We start from the raw sequence: 22,584 nt of genomic DNA on the forward strand, positions 1-22,584 counted from the left end.
TTGGTCGGGCCAATTGAGGTAGTATGTACATGAATGTATAGTTTAAGTAACTATGCATATATGATAAACAGAGAGTAGCAGCAGCGTAAAAGAGGGTGATGGGGGGGGGGTATACAATGCAAATAGTCTGGGTAACCATTTGATTACCTGTTCAGGAGTCTTATGGCTTGGAGGTAAAAACTTTTGAGAAGCCTTTTTGTCCTAGACTTGGCACTCTGGTACCGCTTGCCATGCGGTAGTAGAGAGAACAGTCTATGACTGGGGTGGCTGGACTCTATGACAATTTTTAGGGCCTTCCTCTGACACCGCCTGGTGTAGAGGTCCTGGATGGCAGGCAGCTTTGCCCCAGTGATGTATTGGGCCACTTTTTCTAAATCCTTGATATTCTTTGTCCGCACTTATGGACTGCCCCCTTTAATTCAACCAACAGGATTTCAATGGGGTTCAAGTCCAGACACTGAAATGGCCATTGCAAAATGTTGACTTTGATGTGTGCTTGGCGTAATTTCCTTGCTGGAAGATCCACTTGCGGTCAAGGCAACCAGGTTTTTGGCAAAATGTACTGGTACCGGTTAAAGTTCATGATGCCGTTGACCTTGACAAGAGCCCCAGAGGAAGCAAAATAGACGCATAACATCAAAGATCCACCACCATATTTCACAGTAGGTATGGGGTTCTTTCTTCATATGTATCTTTCTTTCTACACAAAGCCCACCACTGGTGTGGACAAAAAGCTATTTTTCAAATCATCCAGCAAGTCTAAACCCCTGGAGATAAACTGAATTGGCACTTGGATTGGAACCTGTCTGTCCTGCTCTGTTTGAATGTGGCTCGATGGGGAAAAAAACATAGTTCTTGGTATGTGATTGGTTCTGCTCTTGGGGGCGGCACGCAGCCTAGGAGACAGCACGTGTGTGTGTGTGGTGTGCGTGTGTGTGTGTGTATGTGTGTTTGTGCGTGTGTGTGTTTACCCTGTCGGTAAAAACACCAGGGCCACATTTCCGGACATAAGCAGGCATTTAGTGGTCAATGGCCCCACCATGTTGACCCACAGGGTTTCCAGTAAAACCCTGCAAAGTCCATGTCACGTTCGTTGGAATAGACGGACCAAGGCGCAGCGTGAGTAGCGTTCCACATCTTTTATTAGAAAGTGAAACTTAATGCAAATACAAAACAAATAACGAATAAACGAACCGTGACTAATATGAAAATCAAACAAGCAACTAAACATAAATAATACCCCATAACCCACATGTGGAAAAAATGCTACTTAAGTATGATCCCCAATTAGAGGCAGCTGGTAATCGTTGTCTCCATAGAGAACACATTGGGAAGGATTAGACCATTCCTCCATAGAGAACACATTGGGAGGGATCTAAGACCGTTCCTCCATAGAGAACACATTGGGAGGGATTAGACCATTCTCCATAGAGAACACATTGGGAGGGATTAGACCATAGCTCCATAGAGACACATTGGGAGGGATTAGACCATTCCTCCATAGAGAACACATTGGGAGGGATTAGACCATTCCTCCATAGAGAACACATTGGGAGGGATCTAAGACCATTCCTCCATAGAGAACACATTGGGAGGGATCTAAGACCATTCCTCCATAGAGAACACATTGGGAAGGATTAGACCATCCTCCATACAGAACACATTGGAGGGATCTAAGACCGTTCCTCCATAGAGAACACATTGGGAGGGATTAGACCATTCCTCCATAGAGAACACATTGGGAGGGATCTAAGACCATTCCTCCATAGAAGAACACATTGGGAGGGATTAGACCATTCCTCCATAGAGAACACATTGGGAGGGATTAGGACCATTCCTCCATAGAGAACACATTGGGAGGGATTAGACCATTCCTCCATACAGAACACATTGGGAGGGATCTAAGACCGTTCCTCATAGAGAACACATTGGGAGGGATTAGACCATTCCTCCATAGAGAACACATTGGGAGGGATCTAAGACCATCCTTCATAGAGAACACATTGGGAGGGATTAGACCATTCCTCCATAGAGAACACATTGGGAGGGATTAGACCATTCCTCCATAGAGAACACATTGGGAGGGATCTAAGACCATTCCTCCATAGAGAACACATTGGGAGGGGATCTAAGACATTCCTCCATAGAGACCACATTGGGAGGGATCTAAGACCGTTCCTCCATAGAGAACACATTGGGAGGGATTAGACATTCCTCCATAGAGAACACATTGGAGGGATTAGACCATTCCTCCATAGAGAACACATTGGGAGGGATTAGACCATTCCTCCATACAGAACACATTGGGAGGGATTAGACCATTCCTCCATAGAGAACACATATGGAGGGATTAGACCATTCCTCCATAGAGAACACATTGGGAGGGATCTAAGACCGTTCCTCCATAGAGAACACATTGGGAGGGATTAGACCATTCCTCCATATGAGAACACATTGGGAGGGATCTAAGACCGTTCCTCCATAGAGAACACATTGGGAGGGATTAGACCATTCCTCCATAGAGAACACATTGGGAGGGATTAGACCGTTCCTCCATAGAGAACACATTGGGAGGGATTAGACCATTCCTCCATAGAGAACACATTGGGAGGGATCTAAGACCATTCCTCCATAGAGAACACATTGGGAGGGATCTAAGACCGTTCCTCCATACAGAACAAAATTAAATCAAAGTTTATTTGTCACGTGCTGTCATGGTTGTCGTTGGGTATTGACGACCAAAACGCAGCAGGAATGTTGGATGCTCATCTTGAATTTATTTAAATAAAGAGAGCACGGAAAAAGTAACAGAAACGACAGAAGACAGTATAACAGGCTATACAAATAACAGCAGTGCTAAATCAACTACCCACAAACCCCCCATGAAAACAAACTCCTAATTATAGGACCTTCAATCAGAAGCAATGATAACCAGCTGCTTCCAATTGAAGGTCCAACCCCAATAAACTAAACATAGAACTACAATACATAGACACAACATAGAACTATACTAACATAGAACAATACAAAAAACCCCGGAATACATAAACCAAACACACCCCTCTAATACACACACAACCAGAACCATGTGAAACAAATACCCTCTGCCACGTCCTGACCAAACTACAATAACAAATAATACCTAAATACTGGTCAGGACGTGACATTACCCCCCCCCCCCCCCCCCCAAAGGTGCATACCCCGAATGCACCTAAACAAAAACCCCCAAAAATAAACCCCTACCTAAAGGGAGGGAAGGGAGGGTGGCTGCCGTCAACGACGGCTCCTGTGCTACACCCCCCCTCCCCAACCCATTCTATAATGGAGGTGGCTCAGGTTCTGGTCTACAGCCACCCCCTGACCAGTCCACACCTGCAGAATGGTCAGGGCTGTAGAGCGTCTCTGGGGCTCCAGACTGTGGGCCGACTCACTCGGTTCCGGACCGTATGCAGACTCACTCGGTTCCGGACCATAGGCAGACTCACTCGGTTTCCGAACCCATAGGCAGACTCACTCGGTCCGGACCATAGGCAGACTCACTCGGTTTCCGGCTGCAGGCAGACTCACTCGGTTCCGGGCTGCAGGCAGACTCACTCGGTTCCGGGCTGCAGGCAGACTCACTCGGTTCCGAACCATAGGCAGACTCACTCGGTTCCGGACCGTATGCAGACTCACTCGGTTCCGGGACCATAGGCAGACTCACTCGATTCCGAACCATAGGCAGACTCACTCGGTTCCGGACCATAGGCAGACCACTTCACTCGGTTCTGGGCTGCAGGCAGACTCACTCGGTTCCCGGGCTGCAGGCAGACTCACTCGGTTCCGGGCCTGCAGGCAGACTCACGTCGGTTCCGGACTGGCAGCCAGGACTCACTCCGGTTCCGGACTGCAGCAGACACACTCGGTTCCGGACTGCAGGCAGACTCACTCGGTTCCGGACTGCCAGGCAGACTCACTCGGTTCCGGCTTAACACTCTCACAGGATACTCCTGACGGGGTACTGCTGTCGGATCTCTGGACGGGCACTGTTGTCGGATACTCTGGACGGGGCACTGTTGTCGGATACTCTGGACGGGGCACTGTTGTCGGATACTCTGGACGGGGCACGTCTCCGGACTCTCGAGCTGGGCTGACGCACTTGAAGCCTGATGCGTGGTGCTGGTAGTGGAGGTACCAGGCTGGAGACACGCACCCTAGGGCTAGTGCGGGAAGCAGGACCGGCACGAGAGTAACTATATTACGCACTAGAAGCCTGATGCGTGGTGCTGCTATCTGGAACTGCCAGTTTGAGAACACGCACCTCATGGCTAGTGCGAGGAGCGGGAACAGGCTGAGTAGGACTAGGCTGACTCACTGGAAGCTTGATGCGTGGTGCTGGTACTGGACGTGCCAAACTAGAGGTTCGCACTTCCGGGTCAGCACGAGAGGCGGGAACTGGAAAAACTGGGCCATGGAGGCGCACAGGTGGCCTTGATCGCACCTCCTGCACAACCCGTCCTGGCTGGATGGAACTAGCAGCCCTGTACGAGCGGGGTGCTAGTACAGGGCGAACTGGGCCGCGCAGGGGCTTGATGGTACCGTGCATAGAGCGGGCATAAGGTAGCCTGGTTCTAGGAGGCGCACCGGTGACCAGACGCGCTGCGCAGGCATCCTCCTACCAGGCTGGATGCCCACTCTAGCACCGGCATCTGCGAGGGGCTGGAATAGCTCGCACCGGCCTGTGCAAGCGTATGGGCGAGATCGTGCGCACTTCTTCAAACTTCGGCGGCGCCCTCCACTCCATACGTTTTCTCCATATAAGCACGGGTAGCTGGCTTATGGCTCTTCTTTGACCCCGCCAAAACTACCCGTGTGCCCCCCCCCAAAAATGATTGGGGGTGCCTCTCGTGCTTCTCCCTCAGCGCGTACAAGGCCTCATACCGCCGCCTCTCTGCCTTAGCTTCCTCTATTTCCTCCGGTGGGCGACGGTACTCCCCAGCCTGGTGCCAAGGTCCAGCCCCGTCCAGAACTTCCTCCCAGGTCCATTTCCCCGCCAGTCCTATCAAATTCCCTTTGCTCCTTACTCCGCTGCTTGGTCTTTTTCTGGTGGGTTGTTCTGTCACGGTTGTCGTTGGGTATTGACGACCAAAACGCAGCAGGAATGTGGATGCTCATCTTGAATTTATTAAATAAAGAGAGCACGGAAAAGTAACAGAACGACAGAAGAACGTAGAACAGGCTATACAAATAACAGTAGTGCTAAATCAACTACCCACAAACCCCCCATGAAAACAAACTCCTAATTATAGGACCTTCAATCAGAAGCAACGATAACCAGCTGCTTCCAATTGAAGGTCCAACCCCAATAAACTAAACATAGAACTACAATACATAGACACAACATAGAACTATACTAACATAGAACAATACAAAAAACCCCGGAATACATAAACCAAACACCCCTCTAATACACACACAACCAGAACCATGTGAAACAAATACCCTCTGCCACGTCCTGACCAAACTACAATAACAAATAATACATAAATACTGGTCAGGACGTGACACGTGTGCCGAAGACAACAGGTGTAGACCTTGCAGTGAAATGCTTACTTACAGGCTCTAACCAATAGTGCGAAAAAAAGGTATGTGTGTGTGCGTGTGTGTGTGTGCGCGCGTGTGTGTGCGTGTGTGTGTGTTTGTGCGTGTGTGTGTTTACCCTGTCGGTAAACACACCGGGGCCACATTTCCGGACATAAGCAGGCATTTAGAGGTCAATGGCCCCACCATGTTGACCCACAGGGTTTCCCAGTAAAACCCTGCAAAGTCCAACCCTGTTCAAACATCATATGTACATGTATTTACTTTGATTACATTTAGAAAAGCAACATAAGAGACAGCAACAGCCATTCTTCCACAGTCACATTCTCCTAACAACATCAAGAAGAACCCACAGTAGCCTAATTTAGAGGTGACTTCTTAAAAACTCTTTTCAGAAACTTAGAAACAATGGGAAACTCAGCAACAAGCTCAGAGAACACTGCATCTACAGCAGTCACACATATTTTCAACACCACTCCCTGGGATTTGGGAATTGACCATACTTTCCAGACATTCTTCACCCCGAACGCCCTGGATAATCTGAACAAGCAGTACAATGGACGAAAACTGGAAGTGGTCAGCGACATACCAATCTGGACTAAGAGCCTAGTGACATGCTTAGGAGGACTCACCCGTATACCAAAAGCAGCGGGCTTCGGGGCTTTAATCATATCTATAGTGATAGACATAGTCACGGCTTCCATCAAGGGACCTGATCCCAGAAGAGAACAGCGCAGACATTCTGCGCCGCGTATTTGCAGAAGAGAAGGCGTCCACGGTGTACAATGAAATGGAGGAAGCCCTCAAGAGATGTACGATGAACATAAATAATGAGGCTAAGATGAAGAGCGGCATCGTGTATGTGGAGCGCAGACTTAGTGTTGCGCTGACAACTCTGAAGAACTCCATGCTACATGACCACATGAAGACTCGTCACTCAAGATCTGGGTCAACGGAGCAGCCTTCCATGTCCAGTTGCTGATTCCACCTGGCTCGACTGGAGGAGGGGGCTGACAGCCACCAAGCGCTAGCAGCCATCTTAATCTACCAGAAAAACCTGGAGCAGCTGCTCCTTAAGTACAAGGAATCTAAATCTAAGACTATCGTTGGAAAATATACCATGGGAAATCACCGGGTTTGCTGCCCTGTCTCGTACGATATTGTGGATGAAGACATTGGTCAATCTCTTTTGAGTGGATCATTTTATGCTCCCAAATATCCTCCAAACGTTTGGCCTCATCCACGAGAAATAGTAAAGGCATTGCATGATGACATTTTAAAATATCATCAAATTATACAGGTGCGAGAGCATTTCAGGGAAGTCAGGGAAAATCTGGTTGAACTAATCAGTCAGAGAGAATACTTCATACTGTCTTAGAGACTCCAGATCTATAATATATATATATATATATATATATATATATATATATATATATATATATATATATATATATTTCACAATTAGTTTCTTACATTATTCAGCAAAAAGTGTGAAGGCAGACTTATATACAGGGAGTACCAGTACCAGATCAATGTGGAGCTATATACAGGAAGTACCAGTACCAGATCAATGTGGAGCTATATACAGAGGGTACCAGTACCATACAGCCTCTCTCTCTCCTTACTAGCCAGGGGCGTATTCATTACATAAAGAGTTGATCGTTTATAACCAAATGGAAGCACACAGAGTAAAACCAGAGTTTCTATTGGAAAAATTCAGGAAGGTCCCTCCCCATTTCCTTCCTTTTAAGAACAGTTTTGCAACAGAAACGGTGTAATGAATACACCCCAGTTCCTTTGGTTTCTGTGTTTTACATTCAGCAAGCAAGAGCAAGCTGGAGTAAGTGGACAACAAGCTATTTTAACCCTAGTGTAGCTTTTCAAATCAAACTGTATTTGTCACATACAGATGTTTATGCAAGTGTAGCGAAATGCTTGTGCTTCTAGTAGCCTCTGAGTTAATGATTGCTGTTTAACAGTCTGATGGCCTTTGAGATAGAGCGTGTTTTTCAGTCTCTGGGTCCCCAGCTTTGATGCACCTGTACTGACCTCGCCTTCTGGATGGTAGCGGTGTGAACAGGCAGTGGCTCGGGTGGTTGATGTGATTGATGTCCAGGGACTCCAAGAGCTAAGAGGAATGATAAGGAATAGTACTAATGTGAATAGCCTATAGGCCTACCCAATGAATTTACACAGTCAGATATCTTTTTTTTTTACAAATCAGTTGATGTGAAATCAAATCAAACGTTATTTGTCACATGCGCCGAATTCAACGTGTGTAGATCTTACCTTGAAACGCTTACTTACAAGCCCTTAACCAACAGTGCAGTTCAAGAAAGAGTTAAGAAAATATTTACTAAATCATCTAAAATAATAAAAGTAACATTAACATGACAATAACGAGGCTATATACAGTGAGTACCGGTACTGAGTCAGTGTGTGGGCGTACAGGTTAGTCGAGGTCATTTGTACCTGTAGGTAGGGGGTGAAGTGACTATGCATAGATGACAGGCGGCCTAGGATGACAAAAATATCACTTGAAAAAAGGAGGAGAACAATTCGTAGGCATACAGCCTGTCCAGCCATCCACATGGACTGTTGTCCTTCCCCATTTGGTACCAACTACAAACACCCGATGTAATCACTTTTCCCTACCATTGAGGAACCATCTTCTTTCCACTCCAAAATTACATGGAACTTTTCAAGATTCTCTTCAGCAGACAGAGACTGCAACAGACCCTTCACTTTCCACATGCTGTGTTCCTTGTGTAATTGTGCGACGCCATGCTTGTTGTTGTTATAAACCAGAGTTTTTTTTTGGTGCTTTCAAGACAACAGGGAACTCAGGGGGAAAATGACGTAAAACAATGACGTCAATGATCTTCAGGTCAGGAAGTCGGAGCTTTAGAAAGATGCCAGAGTTTCCGACTTTTAATTCAGAGCTGGATGACCGTTCAAAACGATTTTGCCAGTCAGTTTCTTTATTTCCAGAGTTCTTAGTTATCTTGAATGCACTGACTCTGGAAGTCGGCGATTTCAGAATTCCCAGTTGTTTTGAATGCAGTATCTCTGTTGTTGTTAGATCCCTATGTCATCACTACAAGCATTACTTTACTCGCCAGATACTCTACATGCCCACATTCTGGATATAAAGGGGAAATGCCCACCCGGCCGGGCTCAGCGAGGAGAGCGAGAGAGCAAAGTTACACAGTCAAATTAAATTAGTTGTCACGGCTGTCGTAGGAAGGAGCGGACCAAAGTGCAGCGTGTGTGTCGTTCCACATTTTATTTTCACTGTGAAACTATGCAATACATACACATAAACTAAAGAACGAAAACAACAAACCGTGACGCGCAACTTACACAAACTCAAAAACAATCTCCCACAAACCCAGGTAGAAAAACCCCTACTTAGTATGATCTCCAATTAGAGACAACAAGGACCAGCTGCCTCTAATTGGAGATCATCCCAAACAAAACCCAACATAGAAATACAAAACTAGAACGTGACAAGATAGAAAAACTAAACTAGAAAACCCCCGTCACGCCCTGACCTACTCTACCATAGAAAATAACATCTACGGTCAGGACGTGACAGTACCCCCCCCCCAAAGGTGCGGACTCCGAATGCACCTAACAAAACAACAACAACACCCCCCCCCCCAAAAAAGGGAGGGTAGGGTGGGTAACTATTGTCTATGGCGGCTCTGGTACAGTACACATAACCTTCTCATCCGCGGATCCTCCAACAGAGGAGGCGGCTCCGGTTCTTAGATTTACGTGTTTTTGGGTATATGTTTGTGAAACTATTAGATATACTTGTTAGATATTACTGCACTGTCGGAGTTAGTAGCACAATCATTTCACTTCACTCACAATAACATCTGCTGAACACGTGTATGTGACCAATAAATTGATTTGATATTGGAATCATTTCACAGGTCATTTCTAACTATACTAGTACTCCCCCAGGTGTACTCCTCTAACTACTAACTATACTAGTAACTCACCCCAGGTGTACTCCTCTAACTACTAACTATACTAGTACTCACCCCAGGCGTACTCATCTAACTACTACATACTAGTAACTCACCCCAGGCGTACTCATCTAACTAGCTACTATACTAGTAACTCACCCAGGTGTACTCATCTAACTACTAACTATACTAGTACTCACCCCAGGTGTACTCCTCTAACTACTAACTATACTAGTAACTCACCCCAGGTGTACTCCTCTAACTACTAACTATACTATTACTCACCCCAGCGTACTCATCTAACTACTAACTATACTAGTAACTCACCCCAGGCGTACTCCTCTAACTACTAACTATACTAGTAACTCACCCCATGGCGTACTCATGTAACTACTAACTATACTAGTAACTCACCCAAGGGTGTACTCCTCTAACTACTACTATACTAGTAACTCACCCCAGGTGTACTCCTCTAACTACTAACTATACTAGTAACTCACCCCAGGTGTACTCCTCTAACTACTAACTATACTAGTAACTCACCCCATGTGACTCCTCTAACTACTAACTATACTAGTAACTCACCCCAGGTGTACTCCTCTAACTATACTAGTACTCACCCCAGGTGTACTCCTCTAACTACTAACTATACTAGTACTCACCCCAGTGTACTCCTCGAACTACTAACTATACTAGTAACTCCCCCAGGTGTACTCCTCTAACTACTAACTATACTATAACTCACACCAGGTGTACTATTGTGTGTAGATTGATGAGGGAAAAAACAATTGAATCTGTTTTAGAATAAGGCTGTAAGTGTAACAAAATATGTAAAAGTTAAGGGGTCCTGAATACTTTCCACATACACTGTACGTCTGAGAAAAAAAAACATGTTTCCCCATATGATCTAGTACACAATAAAAACTTCAACCCATATGATCTAGTACACAATAAACACTTCAACCCATATGATCTAGTACACAATAAACACTTCAACCCATATGATCTAGTCCACATAAACACTTCAACCCATACGATCTAGTACACAATTAAAGTATAACAAAACATATACACATATGATGAATGATAAAATAAGCCCTTTCATACTTTATACTATGTCCATGTATTATAGTTATATGTTTAAGGAATATCTATCCACATATTTCAGGAGAGAAACATGAAACATGAGAAGATGGTGATATCCAGTAGTTAGTGGGGAGTTGTAATCTGTAAATTACTTCATGAGAAGATGGTGATATCCGGTAGTTAGTGGGGAGTTGTAATCTGTAATTACTTCATGAGAAGATGGTGATATCCGGTAGTTAGTGGGGAGTTGTAATCTGTAAATTACTTCATGAGAAGATGGTGATATCCGGTAGTTAGTGGGGAGTTGTAATCTGTAAGTTACTTCATGAGAAGAAGGTGATATCCGGTAGTTAGTGGGGAGTTGTAATCTGTAAGTTACTTCATGAGAAGATGGTGATATCCGGTAGTTAGTGGGGAGTTGTAATCTGTAAATTACTTCATGATAAAATGGTGATATCCGATAGTTAGTGGGGAGTTGTAATCTGTAAATTACTTCATGAGAAGATGGTGATATCCGGTAGTTAGTGGGGAGTTGTAATCTGTAAATTACTTCATGAGAAGATGGTGATATCCGGTAGTTAGTGGGGAGTTGTAATCTGTAAGTTACTTCATGAGAAGAAGGTGATATCCGGTAGTTAGTGGGGAGTTGTAATCTGTAAGTTACTTCATGATAAAATGGTGATATCCGATAGTTAGTGGGGAGTTGTAATCTGTAAATTACTTCATGATAAAATGGTGATATCCGATAGTTAGTGGGGAGTTGTAATCTGTAAATTACTTCATGATAAAATGGTGATATCCGATAGTTAGTGGGGAGTTGTAATCTGTAAGTTACTTCATGATAAAATGGTGATATCCGATAGTTAGTGGGGAGTTGTAATCTGTAAGTTACCTCGCTAGAAATATGCTACGTCAAAATAATAATAATTGTGTTACATTTGCAAAAGCGCTTTACATTACACAAAAAAAAATCTCAAAGTACATGAAATAAAAGATCAACTAGAATTGAAATAAATAAATCAATATAAATAACCATATCATGAAAGCAACAATCAAGTCTAGGAGGAAGGCTAGCTAGGCCAGCCAATAGAGATGTTGTCACGTTGGTATGAATGATTCAGGAGACAGGCACAGGAATGCCTACGTTTTTTTTTATTGTACCCAAATTACGGCGTGCCGTGTAAAGGCACGGGGACGAAGACCAAACAAACACTATACAAAAACACAGGGTTGAAACCCAAACAAAAGAGCGGAGGAGTACCTCGAATAAATAAACACACGCACACGATGATAAACACACGGGACGAGACCCGCAATCCCCTGCGCAGTCCACAATGGCACGAAAGCCCAAAACACACAGCACAGGTACTCACAGCACCAACAGACATTGTAACAAAGGGTGCACTTATACAAGTACTACTCAGTGGGAATAGGGGACAGGTGTGCGTAATGAAGGTTCCGGAGGGATCCGTGACAGATGTCATAAAGCGTCTCAGAGAAGGAGTGCTGATTTAGGATCAGTTTGCATTTAAGATCACAATGAATAAGATTACAGAACGGGGGGGGACCTGGGCCCTTATCCACAAAGAGTCTCAGAGTAGGAGTGCTGATCTAGGATCTGTCCATATAATCAATAAAACTGATCCTAGATCAGCCCTACTCTGAGAGGTTTAATACATACAGCCCCTGGTGTTCTGTGGAGCCTGGTCTCCCTCCTGGTCTTCAGATTCACTAATCACAGCACAGACCATCCCCAACAGAACACAGACCATCCCAACAGAACACAGACCATCCCCAACAGAACACAGACCATCTCCAACAGAACACAGACCATCTCCAACAGAACACAGACCATCTCATCCCCAACAGAACACAGACCATCCCCAACAGAACATCTCCAACAGAACACAGACCATCCCCAACAGAACACAGACCATCTCCAACAGAACACAGACCATATCCAACAGAACACAGACCATCCCCAACAGAACACAGACCATCCCCAACAGAACACAGCGACCATCCCAACAGAACACAGACCATCCTCAACAGAACACAGACCATCTCCAACAGAACACAGACCATCTCCAACAGAACACAGACCATCTCCAACAGAACACAGCCATCCCAACAGAACACAGACCATCCCCAACAGAACACAGACCATCCCCAACAGAACACAGCGACCATCCCAACAGACACAGCCCATCCTCAACAGAACACAGACCATCTCCAACAGAACACAGACCATCTCCAACAGAACACAGACCATCCCCACAGAACACAGACCATCCTCAACAGAACACAAGACCATCTCCAACAGAACACAGACCATCTCCAACAGAACACAGACCATCTCCAACAGAACACAGACCATCCCAACAGAAAACAGACCAGGGGCGGCAGGTAGGCAAGGGATCAAACGTTGGGCAGTAACTGAAAGGTTGCTGGTCGAATCCCGAACTGACAAGGTAAAAGTCTGTCGTTCTGCCTCTAATCAAGGCAGTTAACCATCATTGGAATAAGATTTACATTTCTTTTAACTTTATTTAACTAGGCAAGAACAAATGCAGTTCTTAACTGACTTGCCTAGTTAAAACCTCTTCGGGATAAGGTGCAGTATTTTCACGGCCGGATGAAAAACGTACCCAATTAAACTGCCTGCTACTCGGGCCCAGAAGGTAGGATATGCATATTATTAGTAGATTTGGATAGAAAACACTCTGAAGTTTCTAAAACGGTTTGAATGATGTCTGTGAGTGGTTTTTCAAACCATTGCCTATCCAAACTACAGTGTCTGTGGGGTCATGTTGCACTTCCTAAGGCTTCCACTAGATGTCAACAGTCTTTAGAACCTTGTTTCATGCTTTTACTGTTAATATGGAGCAAATAAGAGCTGTGGCAACCTGGAGTCCCAGGATAAGGCATGAGTTCAGTCACGGGCGCGGCCTTGGGAGCGAGCTGAGTTCATCTTCATTCCTAAGAGAACGCATTTGTCCGGTTGGAATTTTATTGAAGATTTATGTTAAAAACAACCTAAAGATTGATTCTATACATCGTAGTATAACTTTCTTTACTTTTCGTCTAGACTTAGTAAGCATGCGCCTTGTACATTTGGAAAGTGAAGCTAACGCGCGAACAAAACGGAGGTATTTGGTCATAAAGATAAACTTTATCGAACATTTATTATGGAGCGGGGATTCCTGGAAGTGCATTCTGATGAAGATCATCAAAGGTAAGTGAATATTTATAATACTATTTCTTAGTTTTATTGACTCCAAGATGGCGGGTTTCTGTTTGGCTTGTTGTTGTTGTCTGAGCGCAGTACTCAGATTATTGCAAATTGTGCTTTCGCCGTGAAGCTTATTTGAAATCTGACACAGCGGTTTGCATTAAGAGAAGTGTATCTATAATTCTGTGCATAACACTTGTATCTTATCAAAGTTATGATGAGTATTTCTGTAATATGTGTGCTCATTGTGCTCATTCATCGGAAGTTTTGGAGGCAAAACATTTCTGAACATTACGCGCCAATGTAAAGGGGGTTTTTGGATATAAATATGAACTTTATCGAGGCAAAACATACATGTATTGTGTAACATGAAGTCCTATGCGTGCCATCTGATGAAGATCATCAAAGGTTAGTGATTAATTTTAGCTGTATTTCTGGTTTTTGTGACGCATCTCCTTGCTTGGAAAATGGCTGTGTGGCTTTTCTTGTTTAGATGGTGTCCTAACATAATCTAATGTTTTGCTTTCGCCGTAAAGCCTTTTTGAAATCGGACACTGTGGTTGGATTAAGGAGAATCTTATCTTTAAAATGGTGTATAATACTTGTATGTGTGAGAAATTTGAATTATGAGATTTTTGTTGTTTTGAATTTGACACTCTGCTATTTCACTGGCTGTTGTCAAAGCGGGACGGATCCCAAGAGGTTTTAAATAAAAAACTGTCTGGTGTCAAGTAGAAACAGAATGTCGAGGGCTGTAAGGGGAAATGGACGTGAGTGAGGACGAGTTAAGTGAAGTGGAAGGGATAGTGAAGAGCTCGGAACCCGAGCCTTGCATCAACGGACATGTGAAGAAGAATCTGGTCCAGTAGGAGTGACATTTTTGGAGAGTGGATCCTGGCCTTTTGGCTAAGGTGACCAGATTTCTGAAATTAAAACCGGGGACATTCCAGTTCGGCGGTCAATATATCATTAAAATATCCAATGTTATATTCTATGAAATAAAAAAAGGGGGACAATTCAGGTTTCATGTATTTAGTCTAACAGGCACACTGTATTACAGAAACACTACAGACAAGACAAGAACTGTCCAATCTGAACAGCCATTCAGTGGTCCTGGTAGTCTGGGTAGAATAAGAGCAGAAGAGAAACATGAGCAAAATTGAAAAAACAGGCAATAGTATATGTGAAATACTTAACAACATAATAAAGAAATAAGATGCTGATGAGATTGGTAACTACATAATATAACTTATACCAACCTAATCTGTATATTTCTCAGAAGAAGTTATCTTCTTCAGGATTGCTCTGTCTTTGGCCAGCTTCTCCATGAACTCCTGGCGGGGAGGATGAACGTTCGTCTTCACAATAAGCATGGCCTTGATGGTAGGAACAGTGAACCTATTTCTTGCTGCTGTCCATATATCATTGATTCCGTTTCTTGGAAAGAGCCATTGTACCTCCTCCTCTGTCGGCTCTTCTTTTACTCTCTGAACTTTTCTTCCGCTCCAAATCTCCTCTTTTCTCCACTCATCTAACTGCTCTTTCTTCCTTTCCTTCTCTTCAAATGTCCACCATCTTCTACAATCTCCTCCTCCCTTCACTCTTTTACTCCCTTCATTTTTCCTTCTCCTTCCTCTCCAATCTTTAATAATAAATAGTACACTATTAGATTAAAATACTTTGGTTAACAGATTCCATTGCTTGCCTCATTTTTGTATTTTATTTCAAAACATTGTTTGGAATAATAAATTGTCAGGCTCTGTAATCATATCTTTACCTTTCCTCCTCTCTCTTCCCTCCTCTCCTTCCTATCCAGTCTTCCTCCTCTCCACTCTCTAACAGAAAACATTGTGCCAATGTTATCCATGGAAATTTCTAAATATATTTTCACACTACTTATTATAATGCCAAACCATTAAAATTGTAATCTACAAATAAATATTCTCATAAATAATTGTGCATACATTTAATATAATCATATTTTCAAAATAGCCCGTCAGTAGCCTTCCCTGTAGCTCAGTTGGTAGAGCATGGTGTTTGCGACACCAGGGTTGTAGGTTCGATTCCCACGGGGGGCCAGCACAGAAAAATAATGTATGAAATTGTATTAAATGTATGCATTCACTACTGTAAGTTGCTCTGGATAAGAGCGTCTGCTAAATGACTAAAAATGTAAATATAGTAAAATGATCGTGTCCGAATAGAGCTAGTGACTCTTCTGTCTCATCCTGCCTACATCGCAACAAACGACGAGGTGGGAATCTTCCCCTTCAACTGGTTCTCCTTCACATTTCCAGCTCCCCCAGTAAATCACTCCTTTAAATGGCGCCCTGTTCCTAAGAGCAAAGCAAAAAACAGATCTGGTCCCGAGTAGCGTGATATTGATCGCCAGCTCCCTCTGGGAGGAAGAAGTACACATCACAAGCCCACTACAGATTACTTTCACTGACTCAACTCATGTTACACCCACACATGGACCCGCCAACAACAAACTAGGCTTTAACGGACTAATGTTTGAATTGGAGTTGATGACATTAAAAACCGTAAATACACAACTTGAAGCAACCACATATTTAGCCATGGCGCCTACCGTCTGTAAACTGTTAGTGTCTTATATGTATATGGTTATTAACACGCATGGAAACAGTGTTTAAACCCTTTACAATGAAGATCTGTGAAGTTATTTGGATTTTTACGAATTATCTTTGAAGACAGGGTCCTGAAAAAGGGAAGTTTCTTTTTTGCTGAGTTTATGAGCAGGCTATTTAACAAACTAGGCTATAAAGGACTAACATTTGAATTGGAGTTGATGACAAAACGCAATACCATTAAAGACCGGAAATACACAACTTGAAGCAACCACATATTTAGCCATGGAGCACATTCTGACACACCGATAACTTGTTTTTATTCATTAATAAAACCAGCACTATAGTGAAAACCCAGCCCTTTCAGGTTGTGAAAATATAAACAAATATTAAGGACACACTCCCGAACCCAAACACTACCGCTGAGATTTACATTGCATTAGGTTTGTTAAAATAGAGCCCTTGAATGTCACATTAACGGTGCGTTTGTAAATTCCCTCTGGCTATCTACTCCGATTTCAGAGCGCTCTCATCCGAGTGTGTCAGAGCGCAGAATAACGCTTCGAACACACCGACTGTGTCATGCATCACTGCTGCATAACATTTTGCGCAGCTAGGCAACAATACTGATGCAGGTATCTTTTGCAGATGGTAGCATGCGGTTGGACACATGGAGAGAATCATTTTCGCAGTATCCTCAAAACCTTGTCTTTTTGACACAACTGCTGACAGCTACAGGGACATAAACACAAAAAAAATGCTGCTTGGAGACAAGTGTCCACGATAGTAGGATTGCCAGTGTAAATCGATGTGAAATGGCTAGTTAGTTAGCGGTGGTGCGCGCTAATAGCGTTTCAATCAGTGACGTCACTCGCTCTGAGACTTGAAGTAGGGTTTCCCCTTGCGTTGCAAGGGCCGTGGCTCTTGTGGCGCGATGGGTAACGATGCTGCGTGGGGTGTCAGTTGTTGATGCGTGCAAGGGTCCCTGGTTCAAGCCTGGGTTGGGGCGAAGAGAGGGATGGAACCTACACTGTTACACCAGGTCAGTTTAGTAGTGAGCATGTGCTAGATGTGGCTAGTTAATGTGACCCACAACAATGGGTCCTGGAGAAGACTAGCCTACCTTCATCAGAGCAGAAGGCATCCCAATTTTCTTTAGCTAGCTAGGTTGCACATAAAAACAATGTATCAAATATCAATCAATTATGGTATCAAAGGCTTTAAAAATGTACTAGAATGTATCTTAACGGAGACAAATCGCCAGGCGTTCAACTGGGCTGATGGACTCCCGGTAGTTGGTATCCATCCGGGCGATCCTGGCTCCAACCATCTGGAGCAGGTGATCGAACTGGCTTCGGTCCAGACGAAAGTAACTTGGGAATTCCTCTCCAAACAGTCGAAGCTCTTGAATGAGACGGTGGAACTCCCTGCCTGCTTTCGGGACTTTAACCATCTCTGGACCCACACAGACCTGCGCTTTCGGCGGGGCTGGTCCCGGCCCAACAGACGCGATCAAGACCACCTTCCTCAACGTTGGTCTCATTGTTGAAAGAGCCGACTCTGCTATCTTGACTATTATGCATTTTGCGCCAAAGCTGCATTTAGGAGGGAAATTATATTATAGGCTCTCAACATTACTTTGTGGATGTCAACTAATAATAATATACTTGGCAAATAAATGAAAAATGTAAAGAAATTCTCCAGTCAAACTGTTTTTATTACGTAATCCCACTTTTATTTTTACTGGATATGTGTGCAACAAAAATTCAAACATTCACATTTTGCTACTTTCTGTCAAAGTCTACACATACAATTTGACCACACAGAACGTGCAACAACTGCCTCTGCAACTCAATGCTGCAAGGCAACGCAGCGTTCCATTGGAAATGATGTACTTCTGGTGTATCGAAACGCAAAACACAGTCCGGTGTGGTTCGAAGCGTAACGATGAATTTAAGAAAGGTGATATGGCCGGTGTCAATAAAAGGCGGCAAAAAAAAGCGCGCGTGATTACATTTTTGCCAATCTGACAAAATGAAACGTTGAGTTTCCGTCAACTTCGCGCGCAATTTAAATGTCAAAGAAAGAACCACGGCTGTTCGCGGTAAGAGTGGTGGGTGAAACCAGTCACTTCAGGAAAAGGTGTGATATAAATAGTTTCCTTTCATTATGTGTTGTTGAATTCATAAGAATTATTTGCTGCCATTGTAGTAAGGTTGGCAATACGAGAGGTCTTCGGACGTACCATTTTGTTTTATTTTCTTTGAATGTACAACTAGTGGGGTTTTGAGTACTTCTCCCCTATTTGGGAAGTTGGTCTGCCTGCTCCTCAGTCTGAGAGAGATATTCTGAGAACTGGTTGGTGGCTCCTTCCTCTGTATATAAACAACTTTTTTTTAAACTGTATAACACAGTAGTGTCTTGGAAAACCTAACCAGTGAACGTGTGGCTGTTTACTGTCCTGTCAATGCCTGTCGTCACGGTTTGATATCTTTTAACTGCAGATAAAAACCAAGTCAACCTGAAAGTGTGGTTGTCCATGTGCCTTTCTTCTGGGGGGGGTTTGTGAAGTTGGTTACACAGCAGCACAGTTAGTCACCACCAGCTCTGACCAACATGAAAACAGCCTAACCAGCTCTGCTAGGTGAGTAAAATGATACAGTGTGAGGTGTTCTCTCATGTGTGTCTGGAAGTAGCTAGCAAGCTAGCCAACGTTATCATGTTAGCTTGAGTGCTTGATTGCCATTGTGAAGCCAGAACGCTCGGATCAACCCTACTCCACGGCCAGAGCATCCAGTGAGATCTCTGAACCTCTGAGAGCAAAACGCTCTGATTTATGACCGGATAATCTGACAAAACTCTGAATTTACGACCTGGATAATCTGACAAACTCTGAATTTATGACCGGATAATCTGACAAAACTCTGAATTTATGACCGGATAATCTGACAAAACTCTGAAGTTACGCCGGATAATCTGACAAAACTCTGAAGTTTATGACCGGATATCTGACAAAACTCTGAATTTACGACCGGATAATCTGACAAGCTCTGAATTTACGAAACGCCCAGCGCCACAGTCTGGCACTCCAGATTGAATTTATGATAATAACACAAGTTTATCAATCAAAAAACCTTTCAATAATTGACCACTGTCTTTTGAACACACCTGTTGTACGTACTAGTAGGGAGGTAATAACACAAGCTTATCAATCATGTCATCATAAGAGACTGTTTGGTTCACATTCACTAATCATTTGGCATTTTCACATATGACTGTCTACTCAACTAATTTAAAATGTAAAACAAGGTAATTTTCTAATTGTTATATACTTATATCTCTCTCCATTACCTTCTATAGCCTGACCAAAGACAGTATGCTTTATTAATTTACTACCATCTGGTTTAGACAGGACCTTTCCAGAAGTTGAGGGGAGGCAGTTATACAGTACCCTATATATGCAGTGAATCACCAACAGTCTCTGGTTTAGACGTGGTTGCCATAGCACGATCACAACTGATTTTTTCTAGATTCATTTAACCAAGCTTAGCTGGTCATTGAGTACATTGGATCTGACTTGTTCTTGTGAACCACCGGTGGGGTGTCTATTTTACAAGCCAAGAGAGAAGCTACTGGTTTATCTTGTGTTTGGGTCTTTATTGAAAGCCCTCTCTTGGCCGTCTTCTTCCCTGTTCTTCTTTCCGTCTACCTGTTCTCGGCGTTCTCACAAGTAGAGTGCCTTTTGCCCTTTTAATATTTTAAGTAGAAATGTGGCTCAATATTGCATCCTTCTGTTCTTTCTATTTCTAGGATGATTTTACAACATTACGGCCACGTTTTAACCCACAACATTACGCCACGTTTTAACCCACAACATTACGCCACGTTTTAACCCACAACATTACGCCACGTTTTAACCCACACATTGACGCCACGTTTTAAACCCACAACATTACGCCACGTTTGAACCCACAAAATTACGCCACGTTTTAACCCACAACATTACGCCACGTTTTAACCACAACATTACGCCACGTTTTAACCCACAACATTACGCCACGTTTTGACCATCATTGTAAAGCCTAGTACTTGTGCTTTGACAGTCATTTTTAAGATGTTTTATTATATAACGTCATTAGTGATGAAGTAACATTTGTCCCTCGGTTTCAAGATCAAACCCTGTTAGGTACGTGAACTGAACTCTCATTTTAATATGGTGAAACTATTCCTTTATCAAAAAATGTTTCAAAAGAAACATGAAAAATCTAATAGTTATAGTGTAAAAGCCGGTGAGCTGGGAAGGGGAAAGGGGAAACCTAGTCAGCTGCTCGTTGCTACATCATTTCACTGAGTCTACCTTTAACCCTCTTGAGATGGGGAAAAACATGTTCTTTATGAAGTTGAACGTGCTCTTTATGACAATGTTACAATTAGGTGACATAAATAGTTGTTTAAACCAAATTACCTAAAATGCACTATTGATGGAATTACCCTTTTATCAACCACAATAGACTTAATAATGTTGAATCATTTCACAGGTCCAATGGCAGCCATGGTGAAGTCTGAGCCGCTTAAGAGCAATGTAAGTCAAGTTATTTTAGTTTTAATTTAAGCATGACTTTGATGGGTCACATAATAAAAGCATTATCAGCAATCAAGGACAGAGTGATCTTGTCTGTATATATTTATACTGTTTCTCAATATGATGAAAATATACTGCAGAGTATCTCAGAATACTTTATGCTTACCATTTCAGTAACACCAGTAACATGAGAATATTGATGTTCGATTTTCTTTTACAGATTTATCCAGAAACGGAACACTGTCACTCGTTCTCCTTCAGTTGCCCAACTCATAAAATAACCAAAGAGGAAATCACCTGCAACAAACCTGGAACAATATTGAGAGCACTTGAAACTAATGACACATTTATGGAGTTAAACCAAATGGACAAGACACTGAAAGGGAAAGAGCATTGTCATCAACTGTTGTAAGGGTACATAGTGAAGCACTTTCCATGTTGGCTGATCAAAGAGGATGACCTTCTCACTATTGAGATGGTCACATTTGCCACAGATGAAACTGCAGGGGACACGGATGAGGAAACAGACAATTATGTCACTTTCTCTATTGAGACAACAGGAGGGAAAAAACACCAAATCAAAACCAATACTTAGAAACAAACACCTTCAGTCCTATGGACCTCTATGTATCTATGCAAAACAGAAGAAGGAAGTGAAGAAGGGCTCTAACGAAATGATGGTTGCTTCTCAAACATTGGTGTTTGAACAGAAATGTCAGCTCTCTGAGCGATTAACAGGGAGCAAGGTTTCAATGGGGCAAATAGCAAAAAAACTTAATGGTAGAAACTTTGAAATCTGTCTGACAAAACATAAGGAGGAAAAGGAAACCAAGATGGAAACATCTGACTCCACCATAAAAACCATTGTAAACTCTGAAGGAGACACCACACAAACATCTCTGTTCGACCCAAGCCCTGACTCTGAAGGAGATAGAACACAGATGACTCCATCAACGCTAACAACTGAAACATCAGATGTAGGGGAGTCCTCTTCGAGAAGAAAGCAGAAACGGAAAAGCAATCCCATGCCAGACCATGGTGAAATATTGACGATCCTTCGCAACCAGTTTGATGATCTGGTGAAGCAGATGGAAAGTAGGAGGGAGGACAGCCAAAAGAGGACACTTCCTGAAGAGTTGGATCTGATGAAGCAGGAATTCGGGAAAATCAGACAGAAGTTCTCGGAGGTTCACAGAGTGAAGAAATTGATTGAACTTGGTGCCTCCGTTTGTCAGGTGATTGTTCAGGGTGTTCAGGGTGTTCAGGGGACAGGCTTCGTGTTTGATAACTACATCCTAACAAATGCACATTTGTTTGGTGAAACTTTAAGAAAGAACATGCAGTTGTTAGTTGATGTATCTGTGAAGTTCAACTATGAAAATCCAAATGGATCCGATGTGAACGTGATCAAAGCCAAAACCCTGCTGATCGACTTTCAATATGGACTTCAGGGAAAACATTACATGGACTATGCCATACTGGAGATGGAACCTCCGAAAAACAAGAAACAGAAAAAGGTCCCTCCTGGTCTCCTCCGTG

At 43.2% G+C, this 22,584-nt stretch overlaps 1 long non-coding RNA gene across 2 annotated transcripts; it reads left to right on the forward strand.

Annotated features, from left to right (window-relative positions):
- The first annotated feature begins 510 nt into the window (after positions 1-510).
- Positions 511-21,423, forward strand: LOC115182944 (uncharacterized). Of its 2 annotated transcripts, XR_003873921.1 has the most exons (3): positions 511-666; positions 21,002-21,045; positions 21,266-21,423. It is a non-coding gene; the product is annotated as an uncharacterized LOC115182944 (long non-coding RNA). The 2 variants fall into 2 exon arrangements; XR_003873920.1 differs by lacking the exon at positions 511-666 and having other exon boundaries at positions 20,925-21,045.
- The last annotated feature ends 1,161 nt before the right edge of the window (positions 21,424-22,584 follow it).

The sequence above is a fragment of the Salmo trutta genome, unplaced genomic scaffold, assembly GCF_901001165.1.
Source record: "Salmo trutta unplaced genomic scaffold, fSalTru1.1, whole genome shotgun sequence".
NCBI lineage: Eukaryota > Metazoa > Chordata > Actinopteri > Salmoniformes > Salmonidae > Salmo > Salmo trutta.